Raw genomic sequence first — 15929 nt, forward strand, 5'->3', positions numbered from 1 at the left:
TGAGAAAATGAAGAATGAAAAAAAAGAAAGAACCTGACCAGTGGTGGTGCAGTGGACAGAATGTCCACCCAGAGCACTGAGGTCTGCAGTTAGAAACCCCAAGGTCACAGGCTCGTCAATAGACTCATCAGCTTGAGTGCAGAATCATCAAAATAATTTCAAGGTCACTGGTTTGAGCAAGGAGTCACTGGCTTGGCTTGAGCCCCTCAGTCAAGGCACATATGAGAAGCAATCAACAAACAACTAAAGCAAAGAAACTACAAGTTGATGCTTCTTGTCTCTCTCCACCCTCTCTCTCTCTCCATTCCCGTCTCTCTTTCTCTCTCAAATCAATAATAATAAAAAAATGTTGCCATACTGGTTAAATTCTTTCTGCTGCCCACTGTGCACCTGATGTAGCCATATAGATTGGCACCTGGTAGCACCACACCCATGGTAACCTCTGCCAACCACTTCACTGTGAAGAAAAGAGCACTGAAGGCAAATATCACCCAAAGCACTGGACAAGTAAGTCCTAATCAAAAGATGCTTGTTTCAGCCTCTAAAACAGTTTTATTCTCTTGAGGGAATGCTTTCCTAGACTCAAGCACCCAATGCCTTATTCCATATTCATCAATATGATTCCACCAACGCAGGCCAACTATTAGTCTACCTGTGACATTCTCTTTTTCCCCTGAAGTTAGAAGCAGGGAGGCAGTCAGACAGACTCCCACATGCACCCGCCAGGGATCCACCTGGCACGCCCACCAGGGAGTGATGCTCTGCCCATCTGGGGCGTTACTCTGTTGTGGCCAGAGCCATTCTAACTCCTGAGGCGGAGGCCATTAGCTGTCCTCAGCACCTGGGCCAACTCTGCTTCAATGGAGCCTTGGCTGCAGGAAGGGAAGAGAGAGATAGAAAAGAAGGAGAGGGGGAAAGGTGGAGAAGCAGATGGACGCTTCTCCTGTGTGCCTTGACCAGGAATCGAACCCGGGACTTCCACACGGTGGGCCAATGCTCTACTGCTGAGCCAACTGGCCAGGGCCTACCTGTGACATTCTTGACTGCCCAAAAGTCACATGACAACAGAAAGATGACTGTTACCATACAGGCAATAAAACTGCTGCTTGGCCCTGGCCGGCTGGCTCAGTAGTAGAGCGTCGGCCTGGCGTGCAGAAGTCCCGGGTTCGATTCCCGGCCAGGGCACATAGGAGAAGCGCCCATCTGCTTCTCCACCCCTCCCCCTCTCCTTCCTCTCTGTCTCTCTCTTCCCCTCCCGCAGCCGAGGCTCCATTGGAGCAAAGATGGCCCGGGCGCTGGGGATGGCTCCTTGGCCTCTGCCCCAGGCGCTAGAGTGGCTCTGGTCGCAAAAGAGCGACTCCCCGGAGGGGCAGAGCATCGCCCCCTGGTGGGCGTGCCGGGTGGATCCCGGTCGGGCACATGCGGGAGTCTGTCTGTCTCTCCCCGTTTCCAGCTTCAGAAAAAAAAAACAAAAAACAAAAAAAACAAACAAAAAAAAAAACCTGCTGCTTAAAAATTCTCAGACAAGATAGATTACAATTGCACTGTCTCAAAAGAATGGGAAAATGATGCCACTGGATGTCTGGTTTTGGATTTTTTAGTTCTATTAGCTGTTTCCTCTACTGCAGCAAACAGTGCAACATCTTCAGCGTCATCATTACTATCCTGATGCAACACTGTGGCCTTATGGCAGCCCCACTTCCAGCAGCCACTGGGCAGGGACCCTTTTTTTCTATTTAGTTTTCATATATTTCATGGTTTTCTCAAATATCTGCTGATTCCTGTCTGCTCATATTTCAAAGTAATGCATTAAAGGACAACAGAGAGATACAACTACCAAAGGCAAGATATGAATTTTGACTGGATCCTATATGGAAAAACAGGATAGCTATTAAAAACAGTTGAGGAACAATTGGGAAAATTTGAGTGTTGAGTATAGTAGCTGATATCCCTAGGTCTATATTAGATTTTTTATATAGCTATGAGGGAAAATGTCCTTGTCCTTGTTTTTAAGGAGACACATGCCAAGTATTTCAAAATAAGGTATCATGATGCTTAAAAATTACTTTCAACAGGTTCAGAAAAGAGAAGTATATACATATAAAGATAGAAGCTGCCTGACCAGGTGGTGGCACAGTAGATAGAGTGTCGGACTGGGATGAGGAGGACCCAGGTTGAGACCCCGAGGTCACCAGCTTGAATGTGGGCTCATCTAATTTGAGCAAAGCTCACCAGCTTGGACCCAAGGTTGCTGGCTTGAGCAAGGAGTTACTCAGTCTGCTGAAAGCCCACGGTCAAGCACACATGAGAAAGCAATCAATGAACAACTAAGGTGTCGCAACGAAAAACTAATGATTGATGCTTCTCACCTCTCTCCGTTCCTGTCTGTCTGTCCCTATCTATCCCTCTCTCTCTGTCTCTGTAAAAAAAAAAAAAATAGAAGCAAATGTAGCAGATTTTCAATAACTCTTGAATATAAAGAGCCCAAAGGGATTAGTTCTCTTATTTAAACTCCCCTATGGTTTGAAATTTTTCAAGATAAAATATTAGGGAAAATAGAATGACACACTATAATCAAAACAACAGAAAATAACAAGTGTTGGTAAAGATGTGAGAAATTGGTATCCTCATAAATTACTGAGGGGAATATATAATGATGCAACCACTTTGGAAAACAGTCAAACAGTTCCCTAACAGGTTAAACTAAGAGTTACCATAAAAGACAGCAATTCCACTGCCAGGTACTCAAAAGAACACTGTACATGAATGTTCATAGAAGCATTATTCATAATTACCAAAAAGTGAAAACAATGCAAATGTCTATCAACTAATGAACAGGTAACTTCAGCTGTGCAAAAAACCACACTTGAAACAATGTTAGTCCTCAAAAAAATTCATGATGAACTGCACAGAGTAGTCGACGAATGAAACTTTAATTAGGTTCTTAGCATATGCAAAACACTATGCAAATTATATAAGATATGAGTTTACAACCCTTTGGAGAGATAGGCACAGAAACCAACAATGTGATAAGCACTAAAGTAGAAGCATATACAAAGTACCTATAGAAAACACAAATAAGAAAGCAATTCTAGGCCCTGGCCGGTTGGCTCAGTGGTAGAGCGTCAGCCTGGAGTGCGTAAGTCCCAGGTTCGATTCCCGGCCAGGGCACACAGGAGAAGCGCCATCTGCTTCTCCACCCCTCCCCCTCTCTTTCCTCTCTGTCTCTCTCTTCCCTCCCACAGCCAAGGCTCCATTGGAGCAAAGATGGCTGGGACGCTGGGGATGGCCCCATGGCCTCTGCCTCAGGCGCTAGAGTGGCTCTGGTCGCAACAGAGCGATGCCCCGGATGGGCAGAGCATCGCCCCCTGGTGGGCATGCCGGGTGGATCCCGGTCGGGCGCATGTGGGAGTCTGTCTGACTGCCTCCCTGTTTCCAGTTTCAGAAAAATACAAAAAAAAAAAAAAAAAGAAAGCAATTCTATCTATAGGGCTTAAGAGTATTATAGAAAAGTTAATATTGGTACTAGGACTTAAGTATTGTCTGGCACAGGTTATGGGGAAAAATAAAATAAGCAAAATGATAATTATGTATTTACATTGTTTATCATTTCTATAAAACACATCCATTTACCAATAGAAATGTCTATGAGATAATGCAAATCTAGATGATTTGCTACTCAGCTCTGTGAGCTAGTGCTGCAGTTTTATTTACTTGTGTATTCCACCCTCCCCAGAGCCCCGCATTATATCTGGCGCATAATAGGCACTGAATAAATCTTCTTCTAGTTTGAAAACATACCAAACTTATCCGACGTACTTGCTGTTCCCCTCCATCTGGAATGCTCTAACCTCACATTTACAGCACTTCCTTCATGTTTTTCCAGGCCTCACTCAGCTGAAATGTTAACTGTTCAGTATGTACCATCCTCAATCACCCTTCAGCACATCATCCTGCTTTATTTTCTTCACCATTAGCCAAATTTATCTGTTAATTATCTATTTATTATTTCCCCTCCTTTAAAATATAGTGTCTGTAAATTCATGGTGCACTTTTGACCGGTCACAGAAAAGCAACAAAAGACGATAGAGATGTAAAATCTGTACCAAATAAAAGAAAAACCCTCCCAGTTTCTGTAGGATGATGTGGCAGCATGTGCACAGGTGCAGATGATGATGTATCACCGTGTATACAGCAGAGCAGCTCACAGCCATGCCAGTCAAGATGTGGACAGTACAGAGGAAAGTTCAGTGTGTTCTGTGGCTTGCTAAATTCGAATCCGTGACCAAAGTGCAACATGAATATCGACGCATTTATAACAAAGCGCCACCATACAGGAATAACATTACTCGGTGGGATAAGCAGTTGAAGAAAACCAGCAGTTTGGTGGAAAAACCCCGTTCTGGTAGGCCATCAGTCAGTAGTAACAAGTCTGTAGAGGCTATACGGGATAGCTACCTAAGGAGCCCTAAAAAATCTGTGTGTGAGCCCACATCAAACTGCACTAAATAGGTATGAAACTGGGAGAGTTTTCCTTTTATTTGGTGCAGAATTCACATTTCTATCGTCTTTTGTTGCTTTCCTGTGACCAGTCAAAAGTGCACCATGACTTTACGGACACACTGTATAAGCTTTATCAGAGCACAATCTCAACTGTCCTGGCCATGTCATGTCTTCAGCACCTAGGACAGGGCCTGATATACTATGGGAATATCAGCAATTAAATAAATATCTGTTGAATACTACATTAATTTACCTTGCTACCCTAGTCCTTTACAGGCATATAAATAATCATACAAAGAGCAACAGACTGGGCTTTGGCCAGATAACTTGGTTGGTTGGAACATCGTCCCAAAGTGCAGACAGAGGATGCTGGTTCAATCTCCAGTCAAAGTACATACAGGAACAGATTATGTTCCTGTCTCTCTTTCTCTTCCTTTCTCTAAAATCAGTACATAACATTTTTTTTAAATCAACATATTGGGAATTATTTGATATTAACACATCTGTTATACGCAGTCAACAGACAAACTGCTTGATATTTCTGGATCTACTTTCTTACCTTATCTTTAATCTACTCCCAGATCCAAAGTTCTTATCTAGTGCCTATCATGTGAATGATTCCAGTGCACCTTTAGTTGTCTCAAAGGTACTCACTTGCATTTCACTCATATTCAACTAATCAAAATTTGCAATTTCTTCTCCTTAAGTCTTTTAAACTTTATTTCTATCAGTAGTTTGACATATTTGATTTAAATCTCCAATAAACAGTCACAAAACTTTGATCTCCACCTTTCTTTCTTTCTCTTTCTCTCCCTCTCTGTCCCATCTCTCTCTCTCCTTCTCTTTCTCTCACTTCCTTTCACTCTCCATCATCCCCTAACTATAATCTTTAAATGAACATGTTTGTTCTTCCCTCTAATTGGCCATTAAATTCATTCTACATCACTATTCCTACTGCTATCAATCTAGTCAGACCCTCATTGCCTCAGACATGAATTATAATCACCCTTTCCTGTTATCCCTTTATTTAATCTTCTCTCCCACATTAATCTATCCTGCATGTTTTCTCCAGCATTTTTCAAAACAGCACCTAAAGCTCAGCAATCTCCAAATTCAAAAGGGCTCCTCTTTCTACAAATCAAGTCCAAATGCATCTCCCTGATTTTTAAGGGTTCCCCACTTTATAGTTTCATCTTCCTCTTCAATTTTATTCTTCTGCATTCAACAGAAGTTCCAATAAAAGACCAAAATGCCCTCTATTATAGTTTCCTTACTGTCTCTACCTAATCTATGCTCATACTCACCTCTGCACCTAGAATAATTTTTCAGCTTTCCCCTTTACCTAAATGCTATCCATCCTTTATGCCCAATTCAAGGCTCCTTTCCTCCAGGAGTCCTCCCTGACCACTCTAAACCAGTCTGACCCCTCCATTCTCCAAATTTTTATTGCATACTTAAACTCAACACTACAAAGTTAACAATAATTTACCAGTTGTCCTATGTGTGTTCAATCTGCCTCTCCAAATGGATGTTTCTTAAAGGCAAGAATTGTTCTACACTTGTTTCATTTACTCTCTCACAGCATTTAATACAGTTCTAGGCACAAATACTCAATGAATTAACTAGCAATTAGAAAAGCTTACTTTGTAAAAACTTCTTACATACTACAAGGTAATTTCACCTTTATTTTTTTCCTTTGATCCTTAAATTGCTTCACTGAGGTTTCTAGCGTACTACTTCCTATATGGTATGGTAAGAATGATAGTTGAACTTAAAGTCAGAGGCCTAGACTTGGGCAAAAACTTGACTGCTTTGTCAACTGTGCAACCTTGGGGGAAAGACTAATTTTTCTAAGAATTGGTGCTGGGCAGATAAAATATATTATGCTCACTTTGTTAAAGATGGCGCTGCCCACGTGGAAGCCTGTTGCCCAGGTGATTGCTTAGGATGGGAGTGATTATGTTAATATGTGTTGAGGGAGGGCTTTTGCGCCAAAAGGTTTTAAAAGGAAGAGAGATCACATTGTTCTGGGGGAAGAGTGATTACGTTCTAGGAGAAGCCTATGCTGTAGGAGAGCAGAGTAAGGCCACGTGGAGGTGAGGAAAGGCAGCCACGTGGCAAGTGCTGAAGGAGAAGCCAGTTTGTGTAGAGTTTGTGCAGAGAGAAGATGGGGAACAGAGGTGAATAAGGCTGGTGAGGTAGACACCTTTGATTCTAGGAAACTCGGATAAGTCAGTAGCTTTGCCTGACCAGGTGGTGGCGCAGTGGATAGAGCGTTGGACTGGGATGCGGAAGACCCAGGTTCGAGACCCCGAGGTCCCCAGCTTGAGCGTGGGCTCATCTGGTTTGAGCAAAAGCCCACCAGCTTGAACCCAAGGTCACTGGCCCCAGCAAGGGGTTACTTGGTCTGCTGAAGGCCCGCAGTCAAGGCACATATGAGACAGCAATCAGTGAACAACTAAGGTGTTGCAAGGAAAAACTGATAATTGATGCTTCTCATCTCTCTCCGTTCCTGTCTGTCCCTGTCTATCCCTCTCTCTGACTCACTGTCTCTGTAAAAAATAAATTAATTAATTTTTAAAAATTTTTTTTAAAAAAAGTCAGTAGCTTTGTGAGCACTGAATGAGTGGGTTTTGGAGCCCAGTGTGTGTTTTTACTTACCCGCTGGGTGCAAGCTAGGATTAAAGGTAATGGCCCACCAATTCTTGGCTCCATTGTTTACCATCTGTCCAAACCAAATGCAAACTTGCATGGGCCAGGCAGCTCTGATGGTGGCCGTGTCTACTGGCTTTACATTTGATTTCCTAATTTGACAATAAATTCCAAGTTTAAACCAAAAAGTAAAGCCCATATTTTAAATAGTAGCACTGTTGAAGGCTTGAAACATTTTAAAGTATATTAACAACCCCAATCAGTTAAATTATTAAATAATTATAAAAGTCTACAACTAGGCCCTGGCCAGTTGGCTCAGTGGTAGAGCATCAGCCTGGCGTGCAGGAGTCCCGGGTTCGATTCCCGGCCAGGGCACACAGGAGAAGCACCCATCTGCTTCTCCACCTCTCCCCCTCTCCTTCCGCTCTGTCTCTCTCTTCCCCTCCCGTAGTCAAGGCTCCATTGGAGCAAAGATGGCCCAGGTGCTGGGGATGGCTCTGTGGCCTCTGCCTCAGGCGCTAGGATGGCTCTGGATGCAACAGAGCGACGCCCCAGAGGGGCAGAGCATAGCCCCCTGGTGGGCATGCCGGGTGGATCCCGGTCAGGCGCATGCGGAAGTCTGTCTGCCTGCCTCCGTTTCCAGCTTCGGAAAAATGAAAAAAAAAAATCTACAACTATGTTGGATTTGGATTTTGTTTTTTATACTATTGAGACTTTTTTTAATACTATGCATAATAATGGTAATGTACTATAGAGACTTTTTTTAATACTATGCATAAGAATGGTAATGCTTTAAGTATTAATATTTTATCTGAGAGCTGTATTTTTCCCCATTTGGTACACTTTTAAATTTTATGATCAGAGTTAGAAGCAGTGTTATAGAAAGAGCAAAACAGGCAAAGTATATGGGAATTGATCCCATGGTCTTAAGTTACTAAGCATTTGTTCTAGCCCAGAGATTTGCAACTAGTGTGCTAGAACAGAGGACCATGCATATGTTATAGGTTAGAAAGTCATTATTCCTTTCAGTCGTGTACAAAGCCAGGCACAACCTGGAAAAACACCCAGGGCTGGATGCAACTGGTCAGAAGTAACTTTGTCCACAAGCCTCTATGCATCATACAAATACTATGTTTTCATCTTCCAAATGTGCCATGATGCGAAGTGGAAAATGTAAGAAGTACTCTTCCAACTATTTCTGCTAACTCAGTGAGTAGGATACTTTCAGTTGCAAATACAGAAAACACAATTAAAACTGGCTTTAATAAGAAAGAAAATTTAAGGCCTTGGCCAGGTAGCTCAGTTGGTACAGTGTTGTCCCAATATGCCAAGGTTGTAGGTTCAATCCCCAATCAGGGCACATACAAAAACAACCAATGGATGCATAAATAAGTAGAACAACAAATCAATGTTCCTCTCTCTTTTCCTCTCTCTAAAATCAATCAATAAATAAAAATCAAAAGAAAATTTATTGGCTTGTCTGATTTAAAAATCTAGAATTTATTTGGCTTCAGACAAGCAATATGACCAGCACCTGAATTATTCCTCTCTTAATTTTTGTCTATGTTCCCTTGATACTGGTTACTATTTTAGCAGACTATCTTTACATAATTCCAGAATGGCTGCAAGCAGCTACCAAGGTTACACACTTCCTTGTTTCTTCTTCCAGCAAGAAAAAGAGATTCTGTGTTGCAATAAAAGTTCTAAGGTTACCTATTTGCAGCTGCTTGGGTTACCTTTCCATCCCTGAACCAACTGCTGAGCTCAGGATTGATAGGAGCACAGTTCAACAAACTCAACCTTTGCAGCTGGAGATGATGTCAATTCAGGTTAATCTTACAATTATCACATACCTAAGAAAGTGAGGAGGACTATTTAGGGAAATGTCAGATACTGTTATCAATAAAGAGGAAGAATGTGCAGTATTCCAGTCAGTAAAAAAAGATTTCCATAATAGCTTATCACACATCTACAAATAAGCTAAAATACAAGATAAAACTGACTGCTTTCATTCTTTAAATTAAAAGTGAGTGCCACACTAGTAATATTTTAAAAATGTATAAAAGGTCATATTTTTGCCTACTAAATTAGCAAAAAGTATTTTTTTAAAAATAGTATTTAGAGAAAAGGAATGATAAAACGGTTCTAGCATTTAACCAGTTGAAGTAGAAATGTAAGTGAAACAATTCTTCTGAAAAAACAACTTAGCATGCTCCAAGAGTCTACGTATACAGATGCACATTGACACCACATGTAAGAATCTACTATATTAAAAAAAAAAAACCTTAAATGCAGAAAGTTTTTAAAGTTAACAGATGTTTACTACTAAATATTTATTAGCAAAACAAGAAAGAAAAATTGGAAACAACCTAAATGTTCAGTAATGAGAAAATAGTCATCACTAGCTGATGAAATAAATATATGAGGCCATTTAAGTGAAAATAATAGCTAATATTTGTTGAGCATTTACTATATGCAAGACACTCAGCACTATATTTAGTTCTCCAAACTTAATATTTACTATTAATATTTCCATTTCAGAAATCAGAAAGTTAAGGCATAAAGGGATTAAGTAATTTACCCAAGGTTACCTAGGTAAGGGACAAAGCCAGATATGAACCCAGTAATCTGGTTCCAGGTTTGCAGTCTTAACTTGCACTCTTTTTTTGTAACAGAAAATATTTATGTTACAATGTTTTGTTAAAAACAGACAACAGCCCGACTGGCCGTGGTGCAACAGACAGAGCATCAGCCTGGGACCTCAGTGTCACCAGCTTAGTAGAGGCTCACCCAGCTTGAGCGCAAGATCACCAGCTAGAGCACAGGATTGCTAGCTTGAAGCCCAAGGTCACTGGCTTGAAGCCCAATGTAAAGCCAGTAGCCACAGTCACCATTACAGCCACCTGGCCCATACAGGTTCGCATTTGATTTGGACAGATGATAATGGGCAATGAAACAATGGAGTCAAGGACTGGTGGCCCATTAGCTTTAATCCTAGTTTGCACCTGGTGGGCAAGAATACACACAGTGGGAAAACACTTCCCTTTCCATTCAGGGCTCCCAAAGCCACTGACTTATCCGAGTTTCTTAGAATCAAAGGTTCCTAACCTCACCAGCCTTATTCACCTCTGTTCCCCATCTCCTTCTCTCTGCACAAAATGCAAAAAATGGCTTCTCCTTCAGCACTCCACCATCTTGGCTGCTTCTCCTCTCCTCCACGTGGCCTTTCTCTGCTCTCTCCTCTAATGCTAATCTCAGGAACCGAGAGAGAGCAAGCTCCCAGTTTGCCCCGTTTTATAGTGTAGAAATCAAATCTTTAATCCAATATACAAACAAGAAAGTCTCTGATACAAAGTCACTGACACCTGACCAGGCAGTGGCACAGTGGCTAGAGCATCGGACTGGGATGCGGAAGGACCCAGGTTCGAGACCCCGAGGTCGCCAGCTTGAGCGCTGGCTCATCTGGTTTGAGCAAAAGCTCACCAGCTTGGACCCAAGGTCGCTGGCTCGAGCAAGGGGTTACTCGGTCTGCTGAAGGCCCATGGTCAAGGCACATATGAGAAAGCAATCAATGAACAACTAAGGTGTCGCAATGTGTAACAAAAAACTGATGATTGATGCTTCTCATCTCTCCTTTCCTCTCTGTGTGTCCCTGTCTATCCCTCTCTCTGACTCTCTCTCTCTGTCTGTTAAAAAACAAACAAAAAAAAAACCAACAAAGTCACTGTGGTGGCGCAGTGGATAGAGCATCAGACTGGAACGCAGAGGGCCTAGGTTCGAAACCCCAAGGTCGCCAGCTTGAGCACAGGCTCATCCAGCTTGAGTGTAGGATCACAGACGTTATCCCAGGTCGCTGGCTTGAGCCCAAAGGTCACTGGCTTGAAGCCCAAGGTCACTGGCAAGGGGTCACTCGCTCTGCTGTAGCCCCATGGTCAAGGCACATATGAAAAAGCAATCAATGAACAACTAAGGTGCCGCAACAAAGAATTGATGCTTCTCATCTCTCTCTCTCTTCCTGTCTGTCCCTGGCTGTTCCTCTCTCTGACTCTCTCTGTCAAAAAGAAAATAGTAATAACTACATCCTAGAAATCCAAAAAGAAACCAAACCAAAGAAAGAAATAGGAGAATAAATTATGAAAAAATATTCTAAACCAATTTTCCCAGAACTACAAAAATACAAGTTTGCAAAAAAAAAAAGGTCATTCGCGACGCCCAGGATGGGCAGAGCATCGCCCCCTGGTGGGCAGAGCGTCGCCCCTGGTGGGCGTGCCGGGTGGATCCCGGTCGGGCGCATGCGGGAGTCTGTCTGACTGTCTCTCCCCGTTTCCAGCTTCAGAAAAATGAAAAATGAAAAAAAAAAAAAAAAAAAAAAAAAAAAAAAAAAAAAAAAAAAGGTCATTAACAAGACACATAATGGTAAAAATGGAAAGGATTCTATAAACTTCAAGAAAGAAAAAAAGACATTTTTTTATACGAAAGACTAACAATTACACTAGTTTTCTAGTATCTATAATGAAAGCTGGTGCTCACTTCAGCAGCACATATGCAATGAAAGGTAGAATAAAGAAGCTCAGCCTTCAACATAAGGCAAAATGATTACCAAATTGGAATTTTACCAGCCATGCCAACTGTTATGGTAAAAGACATGCAATGTCCAAACCAATTTACCTTCCATCGCTCCTTTCCCAGGAAGCTATACTGAAAGATTTCTCCAAGGAAGTGGAGGGTATGGGACATGGGCGACCCTGCACAAGAGAGAAAAAGGACTCCTGGATCTATGAAGGGAGACACCAACATGACACTTGTACAGCAAATCTAGAGAGCAACCAGTCCAAATGGAAGTGGTTTAGTAAACTCTGGCAAAAAGTTCCTCAAGAGGATGAGATTAACAAGTTACCAACTGTTTTTAAATCAGTAATAAGAGTTCCATATAGCTGAGAAAAGCCTGGGATTGAGTTAGCAATGACTACATTAAAAAGTCATTGATAGCCCTGGCCGGTCGGCTCAGTGGTAGAGCGTCGGCCTGGCGTGCATAAGTCCCGGGTTCGATTCCCTGTCATTGGAGCAAAGATGGCCCGGGCGCTGAGGATGGCTCCTTGGCCTCTGCCCCAGGCGCTAGAGTGGCTCTGGTCGCAACAGAGCGACGCCCCAGAGGGGCAGAGCATCGCCCCCTGGTGGGCAGAGCCTCGCCCCTGGTGGGCGTGCCGGGTGGATCCCGGTCGGGCGCATGCGGGAGTCTGACTGTCTCTCCCCGTTTCCAGCTTCAGAAAAATACCAAAAAAAAAGTCATTGATAGCCTGACCAGGCGGTGGCACAGTGGATAGAGCATCGGACTGGGATGTGGAGGACAGGTTCGAGACCCTGAGGTCACCAGCTTGAGCACAGGCTCATCTGGTTTGAGCATCAAGCAAGTGGTTATTTGGTCTGCTGTAGCCCCCTGCCCCTGGTCAAGGCACATATAAGAAATCAATCAATGAACAACTAAGGAACCGCAACGAAGAATTGCTGTTTCTCATCTCTCTCCCTTCCTGTCTCTGCCACCAAAAAAAAAATCTTTGATAGAGAAAAACAAGACAAATGGGGGGGGCAACTATATGTAAGGAAAAATAATAACAGCATACTCCAATGGTTCAACTGTGAATAACATTTATGCAATCATAATATAACTCTAATTACAGAATCAATATTATGAGAGCTATCCATTGAGAATGGAATATATGTGAAGGGGGACAAGTTAGGGCAAAAGATGAAAGAAAAGCTAAATCCTCCTTTGCCATTATGGAAAGTCAATAGATAATGCCTAAAACTGGAAAATCAAAATGTAGCAATGATAAGCAAAGCATATTATATATTTAGAGATGCGGAAGTAAATGTCTAAGGAACCAGCTAAGTATGCCTGACCAGGCAGTGGCACAGTGGCTAGCAGGTCGCCTTTATACACTGAGGACCCAGGTTGGAAACCCCAAGGTTGCCAGCTTGAGCAGGGGCTCACCAGCTTGAGCGTGGAGTCGCTGGCTTGAGCATGGGATCATAGACATGACTCCATGGTCACTGGCTTGAGCCCAAAGGTCACTAGTTTGAAGCCCAAGGTCGCTGGCTTGAGCAAGGAGTCAGTTGCTCTGCTGTAGCCTCCTGGTCAAGGCACATATAAGAAAGCAATCGCCTGACCAGGCGGTGGCGCAGTGGATAGAGCGTCGGACTGGGATGCGGAAGTACCCAGGTTCGAGACTCCGAGGTCGCGCGCGGGCTCATCTGGCTTGAGCAAAGAGCTCGCCAGCTTGAACCCAAGGTCGCTGGCTCTAGCAAGGGGTTACTCGGTCTGCTGAAGGCCCACGGTCAAGGCACATGTGAGAAAGCAATCAATGAACAACTAAGAAGTCGCAACGCGCAACGAGAAACTGATGATTGATGCTTCTCATCTCTCTCTGTTCCTGTCTGTCTGTCCCTGTCTATCTCTGCCTCTGTAAAAAAAAAAAAAAAAAAAAAAAAGAAAGCAATCAATGAACAACTGAGGTGCCACAACAAAGAACTAATGCTTCTCATCTCTCCCTTCTGTCTCTCTGTCTCTATCTGTCCCTCTCTCTGTCTCTCTGTCTCTATCACATACAAAAAAAGTTTTTACAATGTTATTATAAGACAACTTGATAAAGTGAGAAATGCACCAGTTTTGAAGTTTTGTCATACATACAAATTTTTACTATGTGCCTCTAAAACACAAATGCATGTTTGTAGATTCCTATAACAGAATCCAAAACAGATGTAGATTTAAATTGTCTCCTCTTACTAGCTATGTGACTTCTCTGAGTTTCAGTTTCCTCATATAACAGGGACAATGACAATTATTTCACAGGATATAAAGATTAAATGAAGTAATGTTTTAAAAGTCCTGGTCTATCATAGGGGTTCAATAACTAATGAACAAGAAATAAGGATAGTTACATGCACAAAATGTGTCTTTTTGGTCGTTTAAAGAAACATGTAATATTTAATTTGAGTCTTCATACTTATTTTACTCAAATCAAAATAGTCTCACATTTTAATACTGCTTTTATTATTGGCATCTCCAAAAATGCATATGCCTTCCCATATTTTGAATCACAACTTTAACAGGTAAACTCAAAAAGTGATTCCATATAGGAAAGAAGGCATTAAAAAATACTGAGTATATCTTTATTTTTAACATTTGGCTTCAGAGTGTTGCTTAAAAAAACCTCTTGTAAATTGTTCATTTATTTATAATTATTTATCATAATAAATTTGTTCTTAATACAAACATAATAGTATGGTTACAATTGTTATATTTATAATTACTTATATTGTTTATAATATATTTCATAAAAATATAAAGTTTAAAAATACTATAAAATGCTTAAAGCATTACCCCAGCATTCAGCATATTATTGATTCTATATTTTACAGTACTGCTGTTTCTCTTTTAAAGCTTTCTTTTAAAGTAATAAAAAAAATCTGTATTTTACCACAATTAAAAGCTATAAAGGCTTTTAAATCTTTGAAAAGTATTTATTAAAAATTACATCTTAAATACTCTACAGTAGAAAGTAAGTTGTCTATAATGCTGATAGGGGTCAGAGTAATAACACAAAATGGACAAATTACACTGTCATTCTACTTAAATTATTTAAGTTATTTAATTTGACCTGTAGATAGTCTCTTGTCTTCTCATCATGCCTGACTATTAAGTGGGAGGTCTTCATTCATGATGATCCTTTAATAGAAGCAAAGCTTTCTCCATTTAACCCATGCTGTTATCAATCATGTACAGGGATAAATGAGCCTGTAAGATTTTGCCAGTATCACAAATGACACTGTGACCTGAGGCCAACATCTTTATTTGCTTCTCCAGTGATTCACTTCAGCAGATATTAACCAATTTTATAATCCATGAAAGGCAAAATTAAAGGACACCATCCATAAAACAGAATAATTCCTATCAGCAACAAAGTGATGTGTGTATTATCTTATAAATTATATGGCCATACAGTGTGGTAATGTAATGAAGTAAAGATTGTAATAATCAAATGCCTAGGGCAAACGCTAATATGCATTTAATCACACAGCATGAAGCCATTTGTCACTACAGTTGAATGCATGTGTACATAAAATACATGAGTCACGTCCTTATTGTTATACTATAACAGCATCAATTTCACACTATCATTTCACAGAACAACAATTGGTGGGATTTGACATTAGCTAAAACATTCAAAGAGTATAAACAAAATCATCCACAATAGCTTTACACAGAAAAACTTTTATTTTTCAGTAACTAAAATCTTTTTCCCAAAAAATTCTTTGTTAAAGAGCTATAACTTCCAAGTTTCCTTTTTATCCCTTAAATAGCCTATAAGTTGATATCATCATATTGCTTTTATTTTTAGGAATACTCTTATGACTTAAACTAAATGCTAAATCAGTTTTATAAGCATATCTCTTTCATAAGTAATTATAAATATAACATTCAGATGTAAAAGATGGATGACATTTGTCACAAAAAGTGAATCCTGCCTGACCTGTGGTGGCGCAGTGCATAAAGTGTCGACCTGGGAACACTGAGGTCGCCGGTTCAAAACCCTGGGCTTGCCTGGTCAAGGCATATATGAGAGTTGATCCTTTCTGCTCTTCTCTCTCTCTCTCTCTCTCTCTAAAAAAAACAAAAACTGAATAAAGTTAAAAAAAAGTGAATCCTTATGTGAAAACTATTAATTATATACAAGCTAGTGTATATACACTGAAAAAGACTGAGAAATAAATTA

General features: G+C 41.1%; 1 pseudogene; it reads right to left on the reverse strand.

Moving 5' to 3' along the window:
• Positions 1-329: 329 nt before the first annotated feature.
• Positions 330-3927, reverse strand: LOC136319671 (Golgi apparatus membrane protein TVP23 homolog B-like; annotated as a pseudogene).
• Positions 3928-15929: the final 12002 nt, after the last annotated feature.

The sequence above is a fragment of the Saccopteryx bilineata genome, chromosome 1 (genome assembly GCF_036850765.1).
Source record: "Saccopteryx bilineata isolate mSacBil1 chromosome 1, mSacBil1_pri_phased_curated, whole genome shotgun sequence".
Classification (NCBI taxonomy): Eukaryota; Metazoa; Chordata; class Mammalia; order Chiroptera; family Emballonuridae; genus Saccopteryx; species Saccopteryx bilineata.